Below are 23,939 nucleotides of genomic sequence, written 5' to 3' on the forward strand. Positions count from 1 at the left end.
AACTGAAGTTAGAGGATTCAGTTTAAATATAATTTTAAATTGAATTGATCAATTTAAATATTGTGGTAAAATCTATAGATGTGCTCCTTTCTCAGAGGGTCTTGATATCATGAAAACTTAACACCCAAGTTTTTCCAATAATAAATTCTTATTTCTATTTTAAAAGGCTTTGTTTTGTAACAGACTATCAAAGCAGATGTTGAGATTTATGGCCAAACTTTGGGCAGAATGCAGGGAATCTTAAGAAGTGGGAAATAATAGTTAAATCTGGAGAGGACAGGAGGTCCACAAGGAGAGCAACAGAACTAAAAAAATCTGAGCACAGGGGTCTTTCTTGAGACTCATACTCCAACCAAGTACCATGCATGGAGATAACCTAGAACCCCTGCACAGATGTAGTCCATGGCAGTTCAGTGTCCAAGTGGGTTCCATAGTAATGGAAACAGGAACTGCTTCTGACATGAACTGATTGGCCTGCTCTTTGATCAGCCTTTGATCAGCTCCCCTGAGGGAGGAGCAGCCTTACTAGGCCTCAGAGGAACACAATGCAGCCACTCCTGATGAGACCTAACAGAGTAGGATCAGAAGGAAGAAAAAGAAACCCTCTCCTACCCGTGGACTTGGGGAGGGGAGTGTGTGGAGAAGGGGGAGGAAGGGAGAGGTTGGGGGGAGAGAAGGGAGGGAACTGGAGGGGGGATACAAAGTAAATAAAGTATAATTAAAAAAAAGAAAATACCACTAGACTAGGGAAATGGAACAGGAGGTAAAGTGCTTTCCATGGACATAAGACTCCCTGAGGTAGAATCATCAAAGCCCATGTAAGGTTGGCACAAGAGTGTACAGCTGTTGTCACAGTATTCCTGCAGTGTCAGACATAAGAAGCAGAGGCAGGGAATCTTTGGAAGCCAGGGGGACAGTTAGCCTGGCATTCAAAAGAGCAAACGGCAAAGATGCCCTGTCTCAAATAGGTGGGGAGGCAAGGTTCGCTAACGGAAGTTGTGTCAATGACTTCTACACATTCAGTGTGGCACCTGCACACTATGCATACACACACACACACGCGCACACACACACACACACACACACACACACACACACACACACGGAGAGAGGGAGAGAAGAGACAGAGTAAGAGAGAGAGAGAGAAACTGCTTAGCACTCATGAATCACTTGGAAGGCTAGACCTATTTCTAGAAATTTCATGGTAAATATAACTTGGACATTAGAAAAGTTTGAAGCGCCGGTGGGCCTCAGGAATGCTACATGCAGCTAGCACTGCATTAACATTTTGATCAACAAAGGAATACATGTGCAATATTTAGCCCATAACTTTGCAGTGAAACTGAAGACTTCCTATTGCTCAGTGACAGCGCAACATCATACAACAAAGCATTCTTAACACGTTTGTGTTAGACTGCTATAAATAAATGCTCTGCACTCAGTTATGGTGGAAGGCATAGTTCACAGTTATGTATAGTGTGGCAACTTGATAATAATAATAAAATATTAGTGTCTTTGTGTTTATTACATTTTATGGCTATTTTATACTGTACTCCTACTTAAACATTAAAATGACATCTGTAAAGCAGCTGCAGGTTATTCCTTTGAGAAAGCAACTATTGTCATTGGAAACAAAGGCTCCATGTTTGATACTGTCTGAAGGTCTTCCAGTAAGGCAAAATACGGAGGACAAAGATAATGGAGTTGACAATACTGTCCTTATAATTTCTAAGCTAACTTTTGTTTTATGTTTTTAAAAAGTAAGTTTTAAAAACATTAAACAGGCCATAGCACATGGCCAATGGGTGTAGTAAGCTATTCTTAAGGAGTACAGGGTGGAGCTAGGCAAGATGGCAGTCCACCCTGAGAGTACCCTGAACTGTGTCTAATATAACACAGGAATTGTTTTCAGTATGCAGGTTAACATCTCACAGCAGTTAGCATTAAGTCCACCTGAACAGTTACTATGACTTCTAGAAGACAGTAACATTAATTTTCACAGCATTCCCTGAGAAAAGTCCGAGAATGCTTCACACAAGTACTGATATCAGAAAACGAATCTTTCCAATCTTAGCTCCATGTCCTCCATGACGAAAGGACAAAATTCTTTCCATCTCATTGCAAAAGGAATTTATTTTATTAGGAAATACACTAATGTTTATCAAAATATAAGTGAGTATATAAAATTCTTAAAGAATGCATATAGGTAATATGTCTTATTTGGGAGAAATAGAAACAGTATAGAGAAGTAAATTTGTTGACTATTACCATGGGGACCGCTTGTATTGAGCAACCCACAGCTGGAAAACTCGTAGCACACATTATTTATGAGAAAAAGTTGTTTTTGTTTGTTAGATTTTTTTTTTCTTGAGACAGGGTTTTTCTGTATAGACTTGGCTGTCCTGGATTCACTTCGCAGCCCAAGCTGGCCTCAAACACACACAGATCCACCTGACTCTGCCTCCTTGGTCCTGGGATTACAGGTGTGAGCCATCACACCTGGCTCAAAACTAATGCTTAAATCACTTTGAAATGGTAGAGTACACAGTCATCCTGTTAACTCCAAGGTGGAGATACATGTTCTTTAAATGCATAGTATCAGTGTTGACTTTAAAATAATCTTGAGTAAGTACTATAAAATTAACCATGAAATCTTCTCCATCACTTGGGGAATCCAGACTAAGTGAACATGGATATTTCTTAATTATTACACTTAAAGTAATGTCCATTTTATAAATAATATGTTCTGGATAAGGTAAAATCATATTGTATAAATGTATCACATTATTAAAGAATAAGTAAAATATTACTTATAAAATATTTGTTCCATATAACAAAGTCAAACACAAAATCATTTATGTATGTTTTGAAAATACCTTCACATACGTTATAGTTTAAGAGTCACAGCAATATTCCAAAGATATATTGTTATTTCACAGATTGAAAATATGAAGCATAGAGTCCTTTAAAATGATATTTCAAGGACACCAATACAGCTGAGCTAAAATTAGGAGCTCGATTTCATCTATTTTCTGAACATTGGGAGTGGTCAAAATATTTCCATGATAAAGAGACACTGTAAACCTGTGGCAATATTTCAAATCACAGTAAAACAGGTACACTGTTCATTCACTGAATGTGAAATGGCATTAATAAATGCCAGGTAGTACAAGGCAATGTAGAGACGCGGATGATCAAGTGTTTCTTTTTGAGGAATTCACAGTCTAAGTGAGAAGACAGACCTGTGAACAGATTTCCACCCACCTCCTGTGGGAAGACAGAGGAGACCCACAGCTTCTGAGTGGAGATGCTGATTAACGCTTTGCAGAGAAGGTGACAGCTCATGCCAGTGACATGGCTAGCTCCTAGGGAAAGAAGAGAGGGGATCCCAGCAGTAGAAATAGCAAGAAGGTACTTAGAAGCAGAGTTTCTTCAGGAGATGCTTAAAACCTTGCACATGGAATGGCGTGTTGTGGAAGGTGATGGAGGAAGAGGGGTCCCAAGTGAAGTCTTATCCACATGACTAGAAGAGCCTTGCTGATGGACTTGTATCTTTTTCTTTACAGTACAAGAAGGGGTGCGAGGTCTAGCTCTGACTCTGTTGCCTGCCTTTGGATACCTTCTGCCTAGCTGAGCTGCCTTATCTGGCCTCAGTGGGAGAGGATTTGATGGGCCAGGGTGGGTTAGAACCTCTTCTGTCCCCCCTTTTTCTGAGAAGGAGAGATGGAATGGGGGGAGGAGAGTGTGAGAGCAGGACTGGAAGGAGGGGTCTGGGATCAGGTTTGAAAGTGATTAAATTATAAAAAGCTTAAAAACATAAAAATTAAAAAGGGGTGCAAAAAGCACAGAGTTAGGTTTTTAAATGCACAAGGTGGGCTGGGTATTAGGGGTGCAAGTTTAGGGATCTCAGTAGTTTTGTTTAATTAAATTTTTTTTTTTTACCTATGATAATTTTCTTATTACATAATATATGTACTTTTACAATGGCTTCATAGTGAAAGATTGAAAATCACTTCAGAATACAATAAAAACTTCTTTTATGCTTTCTACTTTTGTGTATTTGGTATTGTACATTTATTGATCAGAAATAAGACCTGACTTTCGAGGTTCAATTTATAGTACTGGACCAGAAAAACAATTTCCTTGTTTTTAAACAAGCATGTGTTTCTCTTGCAAAGGGAACACTTTTAATTTAAATTAGAAGAATGTCCTTCCATAATATAGGACTTCAGGGTTATAAATTCTGTTCAAACCGAGTACTCTGCACTAAGAACAAAGATCCATCTTTGTCTTCTCTAGGCTTCTTGGTGAATGCCAATTAACATCTCTGAGCAACCTTTGCGGTGACTTGCTGGTCCTTCCTGAAGGTCAGCACACTATTTAAAGAATATACGTACTATTCCATGTTTGACTCAAAGGCCACATTTTCCAATTTGTGGAAAAAAATGGTGAATATAACAGATTAAACTAAGAGTGTTTGTGTGGACTGGAAACAGAAAAGTGGCTTTTTCCCTCTGACGTGGACTTACATCTAAATAATCTGAGGATGAACTGCATTAATGCAGACTACAAGGAATGAAAACAGAGAGGAATAAAATCAGCAGAGTTTATTTCACTAAGAAGCAGATGTCTGTAAATGGATACTTAAAATATGAAACTTCTTATTTGTTTTTATGCCATGTAAGTCTCAACAGCTACAAGGTATGCTGAACATCAATCTGGTTATCCAACCTTGGGAGGTGTGTCAGATCACACACAATGTCAAAGGCTTTTACAAACAAAGGAACCTGGAATTAAAGCCCGACTTATAAAGTTTCCTTTATCTTCGGTCTATTCCCCACGTGATATTTCTATTACTAACCTTAGTCCTTTAGCCCTTTAGGAAAAATTGGTTAAGGGACGAGTTTGAAGACGCACTGTTGAAGGAGGAGTCATGACGCAGCAGGCCAGACACACGACACATATCAGCACCTTGGCGACAACTGACTACCATAATAACCTGTGTGGAAAAAAAGGTGTGAAAGTACATGAAAGTAACAAAATTCATGTTAACACTTCATGGGAGAGGGAGAGGCGATGGCTTTTGAAAAAGATTCCAGTAGCACAGGAAATAAAAAAAAAAATGGACAGTAGGTTTAAATAAAACTAAAAATTTTCACAGAAAGGGAAATGAACAGAAGAATGAAGAATTCTCCTACAGAATGTGAGAAGATTCTTTGTCAAGTACGTATCTGACAGGAGATTAATATTTACAATAAATACAGGACTTCAAAATTTAAACACCAAACTCATATCATCCAGTCAATAAGAGAGTTAAAGAATTGAGACTTGGAGAGGACAGAAGCTCCACAAGGAGAGCAACAGAGCCAAAAATATCTCACACAGGGGTCTTTTCTGAGACTGATACTCCAAACAAGGACCATTCATTGATATAACATAGAACGCCTGCTCAGGTGTAGCCCATGGGAGCTCAGTCTCCAAGTGGTCCCTAGTAAGGGGAACAGGGACTATCTCTGACAAGAATTCAGTGGCTGGCTCTTTGACCACCTCCCTCTGATGGGGAACAGCCTTACCAGGTCACAGAGGAGGACAATGCAGCTAGTACTGAGGAGACCTGTTAAGCTAGGGTTAGATGGAGGGGGAGGAGGACCTCATCTATCAGTGGACTTGGAGAGAGGCATGGGAGGAGATGAGGAAGGGAGGGTGGGATTGAGAGGGAATGAGAGAGAGGGCTACAGCTGGGATACAAAATGAATAAACTATAATTAATTAAAAAATAAAAAATTAATCAAAATAAAGAATTGAACAGAAAGTTTTCAGGGAAGAAATAGAATTTGACCCATGTATATACTCACTCATATAGACATATAATATAGGATAAATCTACTAAAATCTGTACACCTAAAGAAACTAATCTAGAGAGAGGACTCTGGCTAAAATGCTCAATTTCCATTCAGAAAGGCAAAGAGGATGGACATCAGAAGAAGAAAACAGGGAACAAGTTAGGAGCCTGACATAGAGGGCTTCTGAAAGGCTCTGCCCTGCAGACTATCAATGCAGATGCTGAGACTTATAGCCAACCTCTGGGCAGAGTGCAGGAAATCTTATGAAAGAAGTGGGAAACAATAAGATCTGGAGAGGAAAGGAGCTCCACAAGGAAAGCAACAGAACCAAAAAATCTGAGCTCAGGGGTCTTTCCTGAGACTGATACTCCAACCAAATACCATGCATAACCTAGAACCCCTGCACAGATGTAACCCATGGCAGTTCAATGTCCAAGTGGGTTCCATAGTAATGGGGACAGGGACTGCCTCTGACATGAACTGATTGGCCTGCTGTTTGATCACCTCCCCCTGAGGGGAGAGCAGCCTTTGCTGGCCACAGAGGGAGACAATCCAGCCACTCCTGATGAGACCTAATAGACTAGGATCAGAAAGAAGGAAAAGAAGACCTCCCCTATCAGTGGACTTGGGGCAGGGCATGCATGGAGAAGGGGGAGGAAAGGAGGGATTGGGAAGGGAGGGAGGAGGAAGCTACAGGGGGGATACAAAGTGAATAAAGTGTAATAAATAAATAAATAGCTAGATAGCTAGATGGATAAAGAAATAAATAATCTTTACCATCAGGCTAATGCAAGTTAAAACTACATCAAGATCGTACTTCATCCTAACCAGAAAACCCAGCATCACATAGCAAGCAGCAAGTGCTGTAAGGGATGTGGAAAAAGAGACTCCTTTGTCTCCTGCCGTGGAAATGTAAACCAGAGATGACACTATGGAAGTCAGTGTGGACATTCCTTAGAACACTAAAGATATAAGAACCTCTCAGGCCAGCTGTAGTATTTACTGTGCATATCCAATGGATTCAAAGCCAGCAGAACACAGATACACTCACACGGCCACATTTACAGCTGAACCACAAATGAAAAACTTAGGAAACCATCATAGATTAATCAATAAATTAACGAATAAAAAACTAAACATATCTCAGGTGGAATTTTATTTAGGTATAAAAATGAATGAAATGATGACACCTGTAAGCAAATCGATGGATTTGGAGTTCACTATGTTAAGTGAAATAAAATCAGCTCAGAAATATACATATTGTATTGTTTTCATATGTAGAATCAAGATTTAAATTTGTGCACACACGTTAATACAAAACATGAAAGTAGATCATGAGACGAGACACTAGACAGAGGAGAGCAGAACAAGAGAACGTAGACTATGTGACACTAAGGCTGGAAGGAAGGGAACCACATCTTGCATGAGGGCATCATAGGTAGTTAGGGAGTAATAACTACAAGGTACAATGATGCATTGACTGGGTAAAAAAATACCATGATGCAACCCATTAACTCTTCATATTACCCATATATCACTGACAATAAACTACAAAATGGTAGTATTTAAACAGAAAGAGAGACAAAGAAGACATGAAATTTGCAAAGACTTTTTTTTGCAAGTCCCAATCATTAACTGGGTATATCTATCTATCTATCTATCTATCTATCTATCTATCTATCTATCTATCTATCTATCTATCTATCTATCCAATCATCTGTTTATCACCTATTATTCATCTTAGTTTGTTAATAATAATAATAATACTAGTATCTAGTTACATATTTGCTATATAATACCTCTCACTTTGTATTTTTTATACTTATTTAGTTTATTAAAATATATAACTCTAGTGGCTTGGGCCAAGAATGTATAATATTTTATGCAAGATAATTATGCTATTAAATTCTCCATGGCTGGAGAAATGGATTAGCTCCCTGCTTGCTGCACAATCATGAGGACTGGAGTTTGGATCCTGACACCCATGTGAAAAGATAGGTATCAGTGAACACCCGTACATCCAGCTCTGAGGAGCCTAAAGGCAAAAGTATTTCCAGGACTTCCTAACTTCCAACTTAGTCAATATAGAAATATGAGCCCGGGTTCAGGAATAGACCCTGTCTCAAAATAATCAGCAGAGGGTGTTAAAGGACACTTGACATCCTCTTCTGGCTATGGACACAGCTGCACACACATAACTGCTGCATGTTCTCACAGACACACATACAAAGTGAGAGGTATTACACAGCAGATCTCTAACTAGATTTTATTATAACAGTAATAATTACAATGATAATATTGCCATGCCAAAATGAGGAGTGTAGAATGCATGTCTTTATACCAAATACAGCAGAATAATTCAAGAGGTGCTGTTGTTTGTTTTAACATCCATAACAACTGCAGCCAGAGTTTTGTCATTGGATATAGGACCAAATGCTAGTACAGAGTAGTTCATTTCTTCATCCTGGCATGGTGACATATCCCAGAACTTGGGAGGTGGTAGCCAGAGGATCAGTAGTTCAAACTGTTTCTTTAATACCTAACGCATAGGTTCTACCCTAGGATGTATGAGACCCTGTCTCAAAAGCTCAATTCAATTCTTCAAGTCAGAGTAAAGCAGAAATTCAAAACATCTATCAAAAACTTTGGTGTAAACATTTGTAAAACATGGGCTTCCTCTCCGGAACTGTCTTCCGAAAACCAAATAAAATCCTTAACACTAATGCTCAGCTTAATAAAGGATGTTAAAAGTTCCCAGAACTTCTGAAGTTTCCAGTTTTTAAAAGTTTATGCATATCTCAGACAGTATTCTCCATTGCCAGCTCTTCTTCCCTCTCACTGAGAGGATCCCTACAAACCAGAGAGCCCTAGAGATGGTTACTAACGTTCTTTAGTCTGTCTGAGCTCTTTACCATTCGCTGGGTTGGGTATAAAAATCATACTACCACAGGAAAAATGTGACACATGAACGGAGCAGAACGCTATGTGACTACTCTGTCTGGTAAATCCATTGCTAACTCTACTGAGATGCACAGCATGCTTATGGTCAAGAATGCACTTTGTCATTAAAAAGCCCTTTATTGGAAAATACAGGCAAAGACTTCTTTATCATATTTTGATAGTCAACACTAGGTAAATTGTGGAGAAGCAAGAAAGAAAAACAATTTCACTGTTCAAGAAGCGAACTGAGCTGTGACTTATACTGACACTCCAAATACCGGCATTTTTCCACTCAGCGGCCATGGGGAAAAGGTTGTCCTGGAGTGTCACTTCAACATTCTGTAAAGTAAACATTTCTCCTTCATAAAAATAGGTTCCTGCTGTCCCCCGATACATCAAACAGATGAGCAATTCCATTCAGTGGCTGGGTAGGAAGAAAGAAAAGGTCCCAACAATCTCAGTTCTTAAAAATCAGCATGCGGAGGCAGAAGGTTGTGCCACACAACCTGGAGAAAGGAATCAAGGGAATAGTCGGCAGCAGACCATCCGTGTGATTCCCAAATTGTTTTATTTCTTACAATCCACCCACTTAACAAATTAATATTATTGGAAGTTTCTGACAGTGAAGGATTATTTTGTCCATCTCTCTCTCTTCTTTGCTCACGCATGTGTGTGTGTGTGTGTGTGTGTGTGTGTGTGTGTTTGTACCTGTGCTTCTGTGCTTGCTTACCAATACTGTATCTCTTTTCTCTAAAGTTTCTATGGGAGCAAAATGGACATATTAATGTAACAGGGTTCTAGGAAAAGCTTGAACACCTGTGGGTTCATAACAACTGCGCTGGTCCCAGCCTTTATTAAGTATGTACATAAAAATGTTGAGATACTCTCTACACTAAGAAAAGAAAACCCAGAAGTCTAAACTCAAGATTCATGTAGAAAAAACAGTGAATCATAGGACATGATATCATCAGAATAACACACAGATGTTTCTCTGAGGAAAATGTACCTCTGGAAAAATGCAATAAAGGTGGCGCCATGTGACGGAAGGGCACACAGAGCACACCTCCCCGCCAGATCATCCACAACAGTATATCCCAGGGGAATGCCCCTGTGGTGGATCCAGCATTGATAATTTAGCAGAAGCCAGAGGCCTTGAATCAGATCAATGACTCATTGCAATGACATTTGCAAGTAAAGAAGTGTGGACAAAAGTATATGACACACTACAACTTCCACAATGAGGAATTTTGTTTGTTTGTTTGTTTGTTTGTTTGCTTGTTTGGCGAAGGAGTTGTAAGGGTGGAGGGTGGCTATGAGGAGATGGGGAGATGAATGGAATTGGAGTGCACAAAGAATCAATAAAAAGTTTTAAAAAGCTAATAAAGGTCTGTGTTACTATGTCCACTATCATATTATTAAATGTGATTCCTGTGATGCAGATATTAATTATAATACACCACAGTGACTGCCCTATATTACCTTCTGAGACACATATAACTACAAGAAAAATGCTTTTCTTCTGATAACACTTGACATTCATTTATTTAATATTGTTTCTGAAAAAAAAAAGACTTCTGAAAAATGCTCTCAAGTTTCTTTTATATGAAGAAGCATTGACTAGGCATATGACATCACAATTGCACTGCTTTTCAAAGTGTTATTGGAATGCTTATTTTCCAGCTGGACTTCCCTGATGATCCCATATTCATTCGTATTTACAGGTAAGGATTTTTCATGTGGATATTTTTTAAAAAATCCTTTAATGGCATAACTGAATAGACCTGCCGACAACTGTATCTATATATGAGAAAGAACCTTGCCCATGCCTTGAGGTACTTCATGTAGCCGATTGAGACAAGACCAAAAGAAACACCTGTGAATTAATAGGACTTTTACTTTCCTATTCTAGAATGACAATATTTTGGGAAAAAGTAGGAGGTAACTTCCAGTCAGTTCACATGTTCAAAAACTCAACTGACCATACCAGACTTGTTCCACCACATTCACAAATCTGTATTTGTTTATCAAAAATCTCAAAGGGAATCTGATTTATTCAAAGTGTGGAAGTAAAGTGTGAGATCACACTTTCATTCTAAGAAAAGATACCTTGAATTCTTTATTCAATATATTTTCTAACAAACGGTAAGATCAGCATTTCTGTTTAAAGATGTTTTTATGTTTTGGAAGAAAATAATAGAACTTTCCTAAGCGCTGACATTAAAATGAGCAGTATAACTTATGAACAGGAACGTGTCCCAGCTCTAAACCTGGCTCCTGTCATTGTCCTCTTTCAGAACTGGCTTCCCCTGCTGGATATTTCTTTACCTGTCTTTCCCCAAACAACCACCAGGATGAGACCATAGAGAATCATCAACTGTGCTTTTAATAGAAAACGTGTGTGAGTGCAGGCATGTTCACGTGTGCGTGTCCATGTGTGTGAAAGTGCGTGTATGTGCATGTACGTGTGTGTGTGAGTGTGTGTATGTGTGTGCATGTGCATGTGTGTGTCACTGGACAACACGTTTAAAAGACAAATATCCATGGATGCAACGTAATAGGTGAATGCTGGAAAAGCAAAGTTGCGCCAGAGATGACAGGACTTGCTTTCCACCCAAAACAGAAGGGTCACCTGTCATCTTCTGGCTTGCTCGCACACGTCCATAGGTGATCTGTCTACTGCTCGGGACACTAGTGAGCATGCCTTCTCACTGAGGAGTGTTCAGTGGTGGAAGTGACCCAGGGAGGCTAATGTGTAGTTCTACAGCACAGTGTGAGTGTACTAAGATGGTAACTCACAGTTGGAGTATTCCCCCCCCCCAAAAAAAAATTAGACTTGTTAACAAGCAAATGACTCTGACATATGATTGTAAACTCTGTTAGGTACTTGTAACTGGTTATTATATATAAATTAGGAAGGGCTGTAGCATAACTGGACCAGACCTCTGTGCTGTGTTGAGCTCAGTGACTCTCTGAGAGGCATAACCAGCCAGGAAACATTGGCATTTGGTTTCTTGGACTGAAGTCTCATAGAGTAAGTACTGAACAGTCCAAGTCCCATGACTATGTGAAAGGAGGACTGAAGTTCACAATTAAGGGAAGTTGCCCCAGCTCTGCTAGGTTTTCACAGAGGTAGACTGATGTTCTTTTGATGATACTGATTTTCTTGGGACTTGTCTCCAGGTCTTTGGTCTCTACTTTTTTTGTTCTGTAAACCAGGCCGGCCTTGAACTCACAGAGATCCACCTGCCTCAGCTGCCTGCATGCTGGGAATAAAGGTGGGTGCCACTACCTCCTGGCTTTGTCTTCACTTTTAACTTCACTTTAATTCCATGAATATTTGACAGTATATTAGTATGTGTGGAGAGTGGCCACACAGAGTGTCAGTATTCCCATTTAACAAGTTCAAATGCTTTTCCACAAAGCACTGGTAACCACTGAAGCTCTGTGCTTCTGGGTGCTGATCAGCCATGGCTTAAATGTGGCCTTTTCTTTTACTGGTTCATTTAATTTTCTTTCTCTCTCTCTCCGTGTTGTTTTTGTGTGTGTGTTTTGTGAGAATTTTGTTGCTATGGGTAGTGCTGTGGAGGGTTTATTTTATATTCTTGTAGCTCAGTAATGTTTTTTGCAGGTGTGCTTCTTCTAATTTATTCAGAATTTAAAGGCGTTGGAGTTATGGAGTAATTTTTCTAAACTGAAGCAATGACAACGTCAGCTTAGTTTTAGAATTGACTTAGGGCTAGCTATATGCTAACATGACACAACTATGCCCTATGAAGCACTCAGAAGAGTTTAAATAAAGGTAACTCCATCCTGTTGTTTAGGAGAATGGCGTTGCCTCTCAACCCAGTACTGTTGGGCGCACACCTGGCTTCCCAGGCAGAGCCGGGCCGCCTTCATCTCACCATTTGTCTTGCCTTCCATTGCTCTTAAATGTGTTGCTATTTATTAATTTTAGATGTTGAATTTTTACCTCTTACTATAGCTGATGAAAATCTGGGTTCCATAGCTATCTTGTTTTATAAAATCACCTCTTAAAAGAACGGTATCATAATTTTAAGTGTTATGTGTTATGAGGCAACTAATTTTGTTCCCTTCTACTAAATAACATTTTCCTGTCTTCGTAACCACCATTTTTTTTCTTTCCAAATATAATGGTCATGACAGCGGCCACATTCTGCATTTGATATCTGGGTTGTGTTTGATAAACATGTAGAAAATCTTGCCAATCTGGGCAGGGAGGATGTCTACTGTTCTTTATATCTTATCAATGATTACTTAGTCTTCTTAAATAGGAGAGGGCTGTGAATGAGGGCTAAGGAAGGCATGGCACAGGCTGCCTGCCACCCAGGCTTGTTGCTACCCATCAGAATGGTCCACATTCAGTGTCACAGGTCCTCACAGCAGCGTTATGTGGAGGGACTGTGCTGCTTTCACCAAGGAACTATAGTTATACATGGTAGCTTTTGGTGTTTCTACCCTAGTCATAGCAACCTTCCACCTTCCAGATTTTATTTCCTTTTCTCCTTACTTGAATTTCAACTGTTTTGAAAAATAAAACAAATTCATCTGGAAAGAGGGGGGAAAGGAAGGGGAAATGAGAGAAAGGAAGGCAGAAGAAAGAGAAGAAAAGAAGAGGAAATGGCAGAGAAATACATGCTACAGAAGTTGCTTAAATTTCAAAATTTCTCAGCAGTTTTCATTCTATGGTGAAAGATCTTTTTACTATCATTAAATTCCACAACTATCTAAAAATTTTTGTTTTAAAACATATTACCAAAGTAACTTACATCATTAAATACTAAAATTAACTTTCTCAGTGTCATATAATCAAGAAGTAGTGGGCTAAGACCTGAACCCTAAGGCCCTCTGATTCCACGCTGCAGCTAGAGCATGGTACAGTGCTTATACTTCAAGGTGCCACAGCTGGAATTTCCAGGACTCACATGTTTGAATGTTTATTAAATGAAAAACTCTTGTTATTATCATAGCTGTTAGATTATTGGAAATCATCTCAAATCATAAAAGACTATAAGTCAGCATAGAGGCTGACTATATAAATATTATTTAAATATTATTAGCAGGGTCAACTTTCAATTTAATAGTATAGCACATCATTAGGATTTCAGACTTAATTGTCAGCACCAAATAATTTTAAAACAAATAAACAATTCTCAGAGCTGCTATTAATGATCTCTGATATTTTGCAGTTAAAAAAATAGGACTAGAGCTGGGCAGTTCACTCAATAGTTAAAATGCTTTTTAAAACAAACATGAGATCCAGAATCCAGACCCCTAGAACACATTTCAAAAAGCCAAACATCATGGCAATGGCCTTTAATTTCACCACTGCGGAAACAGTGACATAGAAGCTCCCGGGCAAGCTGGAATAGTTGGAATCGACAAGCTCTGGGTTCAATGAGAGGACGTGGTGTAATGAATACGATGGACAGTGATGAAGAAGACACCCCCCCACCTACTTTTGACCTTCACATGTGCATGGAGATATATACACAAATGTGCCCTCACACTATGCATGCAAAGTTTTGCTTCTCTTTGCTATTTATACTTAATTTTTATACTGAGCATAATTTTGTAAAGTATGCAATGCAGATTTTATTTTCTCTAAATTGTCATTAGGCAGGACTCATTGACTTTACACCTTGAGGCTGGCTTCAGAACTTACATTCTTCATTAAATGGATCTGCTGTTATACTATAGAGTAAACCTCTATCAGGAAATATCTCCCTTTCCTTTTCATTCTTGTTTTAAGCTTGCCTTCTTTTGGAACTGGAATTTCAAAGTAATGACTATGGATTCTCAGGTACTTAACAAAGTGGGTTTGTTTGCAAAGTAGAGAAGAACAGTGCACATTGTTTCACAGTTGTTTAATTAAGCAACCAAGGCTTAAGTTAATGAATTCCCTAAATAGCTTAAAAGAAGGAAACATAATATTAAAAGCATAGTGTGGAAGCAATAGAGATTATATCATCCTTCTGAGCTCCACTGCAACCAACGTAGAAGAATAGTTTTATACAACTTGGCCATAAATAATGTTCAAGAGAAAGATTCCAAGTTAAAATCTGTATGAAAGCATAATCCCCCAAATGATTCTATTACTGATTTTTCATGTGTGAAATGATACTGGAGATATGGTTTATAAATTTGAAATGACATTTGAACCAGTTATTTTCTTTAAAATATAGTTTCATTTGAAGAAGCCTTATTAAGCAATTTTCTGGGTAAATTCACAGAATAGCTACCTGAGAGCCTGCTTAACCCCATCCTGATCAGAGTGGATAGTCCCAAGCATCCATCTTTGATACCTTGCCTTACTTACAGCAATTGCTTCGCTGCTACCTACGTTTCATCTTATGGCTTCATATGTGCCACTTAAGATGGGAGATAAAAGGACTCTTTCAAAGGAGAAAAAAATGGTAAATAACCACTGTTGACATTATTGGACCACATTTGAAGAAGAAATACTGAATTTCATTTGTCATCACTGTCCTGTAGTAGACGTTGAACTCATTTCTTTTCATTTCAATTCTCACCGTCCATGTCATCCATATCCGCACTGCACTGTCTGTCTGACAGCTTTGGTAAGGATATTGCTTTCCTAGGATAATATTTTCCCAATGCTAAAGTGATGTTTCTAATATAAATAAGACTTGGTGAAGTCAGTAAATGCTCTTAATTAATTCCTTAACTTAAAAAACATCAAGCTTAGACTGGAATATTTTCTTATATAGTCTTATGCATGAAAAAATATATAATATTATCTGTGTTATAATACAGTAAGTTTTCAATAGTCATTTGAAGTGATGAAATTGAATAAGATTGCTCTCCTTGGGAAGAAATTACATTTAAAAGTAATATGTAATGGTAAGCTATATAGTTTGTTATGATATATTCACTTATGAATTAAATTGCAAGTTCTCTGGCATAGAAACAGACTGGTGGATGAGTGGAACTGAATAAAAGACCCAGAAATAAACTCACACACTTATGGACACATGATCTTTGACAAAGATGCCAAAACCACACAATGTAAAAAAGATAGCATCTTCAACAAATGGTGCTGGTCTAACTGGATGTCTACATGTAGAAAAATGCAAAGAGATCCATACTTATCACCCTGCACAAAACTAAAGTCCTAGGGGATCAAAGACCTCAACATAAAACCAGACACATTAAATCGGTTAGAAGAAAAAGTGGGGAAGACCCTAGAACTCATTGGTACAGGAGACAACTTCCTGAACAGAATACCAACAGCACAGGCTCTAAGAGCAACAATCAATAAGTGAGACTTCATGAAACTGAAAAGCTTCTGTAAAGCAAAGGACACTATCCTCAAAACAAAATGACTGCCTACAGATTAGGAAAGAATCTTCAACAACCCTTTATCTGAAAGAGGGCTAATATCCAGTATATATAAAGAACTAAATAAGTTGAAAAGCTCTTACAAATCAAGTAATCCATTAAAAAATGGGGAACAGAGCTAAACAGAGAATTCTCAACAGAGGAATATCGAATGGCAGAGAATCACTTAAAGAAATGCTCAACCTCATTAGACATCAGGGAAATGCAAATCAAAACGATCCTGAGATATCACCTTAGATCCATCAGAATGGCCAAGATGAAAAACTCAAGGGACAACACATGCTGGAGAGATTGTGGAGAAAGGAGAACCCTCCTCCACTGCTGGTGGGAATGTAAACTGGTACAAGTACTCTGGAGAGCAATCTGGTGCTTTCTAAGACAACAAGGAATAACACTTCCTCAAGATCCAGCTATACTACTCCTAGGCATATATCCAAAAGAGGCTCAAGTACACAATAAGGACATTTGCTCAACCATGTTTGTAGCAGCTTTATTTGTAATAGCCAGAAGCTGGAAACAACCCAGATGCCCATAAACTGAAGAATGGATGCAGAAACTGTGGTACATCTATACAATGGAGTATTACTTAGCAATGAAAAACAAGGAAATAGTGAAATTTGCAGGTAAATGGTGGGACATGGAAAGGATCATCCTGAGTGAGCTTTCCCAGAAGCAGAAAGATACACATGGTATATACTCACTCATATAGACATATAGCATAAGATAAACCTACTAAAATCTGTACACATAAAGAAACTAATCAAGAGGGAGGACTCAGGCTAAAATGCTCAATCCCCACCCGAAAGGCAAAGAGGATGGACACCAGAAGAAGAAGAAAACAGGAAACAAGCTAGAAACCCGCCACAGAGGGCCACTGAAAGGCTCTGCCCTACTGACTATCAAAGCAGATGCTGAGATTTATGGCCAACTGTTGGGCAGTGTGCATGGAATCTTATGTAAGAAGTGGGAAATAGTAAGATCTGGAGAGGACAGGAACCCCACAAGGAGAGCAACAGAACCAAAAAAAATTGAGCACAGGGGGTCTTTCTTGATACTCATACTCCAACCAAGTACCATGCATGGAGATAACCTAGAACCCCTGCACAGATGTAGTCCATGGCAGTTCAGTGTCCAAGTGGGTTCCATAGTAATGGGAAGAGGGACTGCTGCTGACATAATCTGATTGGCCTGCTCTTTGATCACCTCCTCCTGAGGGGGGAGCAACCTTACCAGGCCACAGAGGAAGACAATGCAGCCACTCCTGATGAGACCTAACAGACCAGGATCAGAAGGAAGAAAAAGAAACCCTCCCCTACCAGTGGACTTGGGGAGGGGAGTGTGTGGAGAAGGGGGAGGAAGGGAGTGATTGAGCAGGGAGGAAGGAGGGAACTGAAGGGGGGATAAAAAATAAATAAAATATAATTAAAAAATATAAATGAATTGCAAGTGCTCAGAGTAATCATAAATTATGAAGTGTCACAGTGTGGTAGGGCCTTAATAAGTACACTAGTGACACAAATGTTATGGGAATAATATTTTTTTTACAAAAATGGATTTAATGCGTATTCTAAGAGATGGAGCTCATGTCTGATACTGCATAAATGGCCAAGAAGTTTAGACTAGATAAATCATGAGCCTAGAAGAAAATATTCCTATGATTATTCTGCTAAATATACATAGAAATAAAATGACTACTAATGATGTCTCAGTTGGGGTTTTATTGCTGTGAAGTGACAGCATGACCAAGGCATCTCTTCTAAAGGAAAACATTTAACTGGGGCTGACTTACAGTTTCAGGGTTTTAGTCCATTTTCATCACGATGAGAAGCGTGGCAGCATGCAGGCAGACATGATACTGCAGCAGGAGCTGAGTGTTCTACCTCTTGATCCACAGGCAGCAGAAGGGAGCTGTGTGCCACACTAGGCAAAGCTTGAGCATGGGAAACCTCAAAGCTCAGCCTCTCAGGGACAAACTTCCTCCAAAAAAGTTGCACCCATTCCCGACAAGGCCACCCCTAAGAGTCACTACCAATGGGTCAAACATTCAAAAACATCAAATTATGGGAACTGTAACTATTCCAACCACCACAAATGATATTTCTACACTTACAGATCAGTTCATCACTCAGTCCTCATCTCAAATCTTGCAGTAAATGGTAATTAAGAGAAGGCATCCCCACTGCATAAGATGCAGAGATTGAGAGAGTTTGTATCACTCAGTCATAAACAAGATGTAATTATCAAACCCCTAAAGACTCAGACTACGTGCAAGGAAGAAAAATTGTAAGAGTTTGAGTAGTGTCTGACTCCAAGGAAACAGAGGTTCCAGACACTGGACTGATATACATATGAACTAACAAAGACTGTGGCAGTATGCACAGGGCCTGCACAGGCTTAAACACAGACAAAATCTCAGCATTGAGAAGAGAAAGTGGACACAAAGCCTCAACTCTCTTTGCAGCTAAGACTTAATGGGAAAGGGAAAATCAGGTTTATCCAGTGGTATGGAATGAAGTGTCTCTGGCTATATCAGCCACACTCCATGGCAGGCCTCATCCCAGGAGTGGTTGGCCAAGACAAAAGAGACTTCATATTCTTATTTGTTTGTTTACTGGCTTTTGTTTCATGTTGTGTAGAGAAAGAGGGAGAGAGAGAATAATGTTTGGTGGAGAAGAAGAGGATGAGAATCTCGGAGGAGTTAGGGAAGGGGAAACAACCAAGACTAAAATATGTTATATGAAAAGAATTTAAATTATAATATGCGTTTTTAAAAGAATGAGAAATTAAAATACCTTATGTAATTGTAAATATACCTATATGGTGTTTGCTTATAAAAATGATATTCTTCATGGATTATACAGGGCAAAGAAGCAGAAAACCCAATAGAACATTTTATAATTACTTGGTGGATTCTGAAAGTTAGCACATACTTCACAATGAAGGATTCTGCAGCCTTATTGTTTTGAGAATTGGAATTTAACATTTTCTTTTTGCTACCCCATACCTCATCAATGAAATGAAGAAACATTTGAAAACGCTAGGTTAGAGTCTCTGTACAATAGAAAGAAAAACATCTCCTCTTTAGCTCAGTGTCCCAGTCAGTAAAGGGATGTGCCACACTCAATGAAGTAAACTCTAAATCTGTGTGAGTTGATGCTGAGAGCTCTCCCACATTTTAGATAAGTTTGTATGCAATAAAGCTCCTCCCCCATTTTTTTTCAAACTCTTAAGCAAGAAAGTGGATTTTAAGAATACAGACAATTGACTTTTTCCTCTTAGTAATATAATAAGAAAAGTCTAATTCCTATAAAATTTGATTTATGATAGGAATGTGTACCATTCAACATCTTATATCTAACCGTTATGTGCATTTCTTCATCTTCTCAGTGTAGGCCTCCATAGCGAATTATAAATAAAACAAACCAACTATTTGTACTACCTATGAAATTAAAGCTTTAAACCTCTTACTTGTTCTCACATATACACAGCATAAATATTCTTGGTCTAAAACTTTAGCATCTGCATCAATAAATAAATAAAACCATTCTTTTTTAATTTTATATGTGCGTACACACAGAGACACACATGCACATCTAGTCCCTCTAAGCTAGATGCTTCTAAGAAGTAGAAGGTCAAGCGTGTCCTCTCCACTTTCTAGAAGCTCATTCTCCAGCCAGCCTCCACTGCAAGTTATTAGGTTTCCTTACATACCTACACATTTGCCTTCCATAATCTTCATATTCACAAACATTACCATTCATACTAGCTCAAATGTGAGGCCCTTTTAACATATAGTGAAAACTTTAATGTATGAAAGAAAAGGATGTTCTTGCTACAGGAAGAAGACAATAAGTGAATTTATACTAGACAAGTTGAGATAAAATATGAAATAATTTCCTAGTATGAATATGAATAGCACTCTCTGGAGATGTGGAAGGTCATCTCTGGGGACAAATAACATTTCCTTTCTTTCTTTTTTTTTTTTTTTTCTCATGAAATATCCGACTTTCCTCAGAGGATCAGACAATTTATACTCTGAGGGTTAAGAGGAGTCACATGGATAAAGTGACCAGCCGCATGTGGTGGGAAAGCCGCACACTGCGAAAACATGGTTTTCCATAGTGGCACATAAATAAGTTAAAAATAGCCTGTTGTAACGAATAAACCCAGCTAAGCTCCACTACCCTTGAAAGGGGCACGAAAACACATTCTAAGAACAATTCCATGTTTTGAAGAAACAAGACTCTTATCTTGTTTTCTTGAAGTTTTCTCCCAAGCACTTAGAATTCTCCTCATATGACTTCATTCTAGAATTGTGTTCCTGTTCTGACAGGTATATATACACAACGAAAATCATACATGTGTGTGTGTGTATGCATTTCAATATTTATTTATTTATTTTTATTAATTACATTTATTCACTTTGTATCCCCCATAAGCCCCTCCCTCCTCCTCTCCCCATCCCACCTTCACTCCCCCTTCTTCACGTATGCCCCTCCCCAAGTCCACTGATAGTGGAGGTCCTCCTCACCTTCCTTCTGATCTTAGTCTATCAGATCACATCAGGAGTGGCTGCATTATCATCTTCTGTGGCCTGGTAAGGCTGCTCCCCACTCACGAGGAGTTGATCAAAGAGAAGGCCAATCGGATTATGTCAGAGGCAGTCCCTCTTCCCAGTACTATGGAACCCACTTGGACACTAAACTGCCATGGGCTACATCTGTGCAGGGGTTCTAGGTTATCTCCATGCATGGTACTTGGTTGGAGTATGAGTCTCTGGAAAGAGCCCTGTGTTCAAATTTTCTGGTTCTGTTGCTCTCCTTGTGGGGTTCCTGTCCTCTCCAGATCTTACTATTTCCCACTTCTTACATAAGATTCCATGCACACTGCCCAACAGTTGGCCATAAATCTCAGCATCTGCTTTGATAGTCTGCAGGGCAGAGCCTTTCAGAGGCCCTCTGTGGCAGGTTTCTAGCTTGTTTCCTGTTTTCTTCTTCTTCTGATGTCCTTCCTCTTTGCCTTTCAGGATGGGGATTGAGCATTTTAGTCAGGGTTCTCTCTCCTGACTAGTTTCTTTAGATGTACAGATTTTGGTAGGTTTATCCTATATTACATGTCTATATGAGTGAGTATATACCATGTGTGTCTTTCTGCTTCTGGGACAGCTCACTCAGGATGATCCTTTCCAGGTCCCACCATTTACCTACAAATTTAATGATTTCCTTATTTTTCAGTGCTGGGTAATAATCCATTGTGTAGATGTACCACAATTTCTGCATCCATTCTTCAGTTGAGGGGCATCTGGGCTGTTTTCAGCTTCTGGATATTACAAATAAAGCTTCTACAAACATGGTTGAGCAAATGTCCTTACTGTGTACTTGAGCCTCTTTGGGATATATGGCTAGGAGTGGTATGGCTGGATCTTGAGGAAGCACTCTTCCTAGTTGTCTGAGACAGCACCAGATTGCTTTCTAGAGTGGTTGTACCAGTTTACATTCCCACCAGCAGTGGAGGAGGGTTCCCCTTTCTCCACAGCCTCTCTAGCATGTGTTGTCATTTGAGTTTTTCATCTTGGCCATTCTGATGGCTGTAAGGTGAAATCTCAGTATCTTTTTGATTTGCATTTCTCTGATGGCTAATGACGTTGAGCATTTCTCTAAGTGTTTCTCTGCCATTCGATATTCCTCTGTTGAGAATTCTCTGTTTAGCTCTGTTCCCCATTTTTTAATGGATTACTTGGTTTGCTGCTTTTCAGCTTCTTGGGTTCTTTATATATACTGGATATTAGCCCTCTGTCAGAAAAAAGGTTGGTGAAGATTCTTTCCCAATCTGTAGGCAGTCGTTTTGTTTTGAGGACAGTTGCCTTTGCTTTACAGAAGCTTTTCAGTTTCATGAAGTCTCACTTATTGATTGTTGCTCTTAGAGCCTGTGCTGTTGGTATTCTGTTCAGGAAGTTGTCTCCTATACCAATGAGTTCTAGAGTCTTCCCCACTTTTTCTTCTAACCGATCTAATGTGTCTGGTTTTATGTTGAGGTCTTTGATCCCCTTGGACTTTAGTTTTGTGCAGGGTGATAAGTATGGATCTCTTTGCATTTTTCTACATGTAGACATCCAGTTAGACCAGCACCATTTGTTGAAGATGCTATCTTTTTTACATTGTGTGGTTTTGGCATCTTTGTCAAAGATCATGTGTCCATAAGTGTGTGAGTTTATTTCTGGGTCTTCTGTTTAGTTCCATCGATTCACCATTCTGTTTCTATGCCAGTACCATGCAGTTTTTATTAATGTTGCTCTATAGTACAATTTAAGATTAGGGATGGAGATACCTCCAGAAGATCTTTTATTGTAGAGGATTGTTTTAGCAATTCTGAGTTTCTTGTTATTCCATATGAGGTTGAACATTTTTCTTTTCAAGTCTGTAAAGAATTGTGTTGGTAATTTGATGGGAACTGCATTGAATCTGTAGATTGCTTTTGGTAAGATGGCCATTTTTACTATGTTAATCCTGCCAAGCCATGAGCATGGGAGATCTTTCCATCTTCTCATATCTTCTTCTAATTCTTTCTTCAGAGACTTGAAATTTTTTTCATATAAATCTTTGACTTGCTTGGTTAGGGTGTTACACCACGGTACTTTATGTCATTTGTGTCTATTGTGAAGGGTGATGTTTCCCTAATTTCTTTCTCAGCCCTTTTGTCTATTGTATACAGGAGGGCTACTGATTTTTTTTTTTTGAGTTAATTTTGTATCCGGCCTCTTTGCTGAAGGTGTTTATCAGCTTTAGGAGTTCATGGTTAGTCCCACTCACTGAACTGTGCCTACCTAAGGAAGCTATCAGTAAACACAGGAGTCAGGCCAGCCTGCTGTCGAAGCACTGTAATCCCAGTGCTCTTCAGGAGATCACAAGGCAGGTTACATAGCAAGTTCTCAGAGTCAATAGCAAAGCTCAGCAGTTCCTCGGAGTGTATGGCATCTTGACCCCAATGTGATAACTATAATGACACTCCTAAATGGACATGATAGTCTCTGCAACATCAAGATCACACCAAGTATTGGTCAAGGCCTCCAATGACCTAGATAGTAAGAATTTTTCATGAAAAGCAATCTTAGTGGCAACACTGTTAAAGCACAAATCTTTTTTGGTCAAGATGTAACTACTTATGAAAATGTATTTTTGAAAACCACATAGAAGAAGGATGTTTGCCACGCTGAAGACACAGTCATTTTCATACATAGAAACATGGATTCCAAAGCGATTTTTTGGTGTTTAAAATTATGAAATAAACCTTAAGTTTTTCAAAACTTTGCTATAATGGGGAATAGGTAATACAGAAATATTGATTTGAGAAGCTTGATCTTTTCTGTAGATATCACTTTTAACTCAAATTGCATCTCTTCTAACAGAACCAAATTCAGTAATAAAATATCCACCAAATAAACAAAAATCTTATCAACATATTTGACACCCATTTATCATTTATCTAATAAGAAATATACTAGCTGCAGGTAGCATTAATTGGGGAAATTGGAGACCTCAGAATTACATCATTACACGGTATACTTGTGTGGATATATTTGTGTGTGTGTGAAGTAGAGGTAGAAGTTGGCCAGGAACATGCCATATCAGCCTGCCAGAAGCACAGTAGGGGAGCTGGCAAGTAGCCAGGACTGCTGAGGTCAACTTGCTAGAGTAATGGTGACAATCTGTCCAGTGCCAACTGTGTGATGTGAAAACAAGCCACTCAAGCTCTGCCTCAGGTCTTCCCAGGTGCTGG

General features: G+C 38.9%; 1 protein-coding gene across 7 annotated transcripts in view; it reads right to left on the bottom strand.

Moving 5' to 3' along the window:
* Lingo2 (leucine rich repeat and Ig domain containing 2) overlaps nucleotides 1-23,939 on the bottom strand; it is a 1,311,965-nt gene that overhangs the window by 647,952 nt on the left and 640,074 nt on the right. The gene's annotated exons all lie outside the window — the stretch shown is intronic.

This window comes from Psammomys obesus, unplaced genomic scaffold, assembly GCF_907164565.1.
Source record: "Psammomys obesus unplaced genomic scaffold, mPsaObe1.curated_primary_1811, whole genome shotgun sequence".
NCBI classification, from domain to species: Eukaryota; Metazoa; Chordata; class Mammalia; order Rodentia; family Muridae; genus Psammomys; species Psammomys obesus.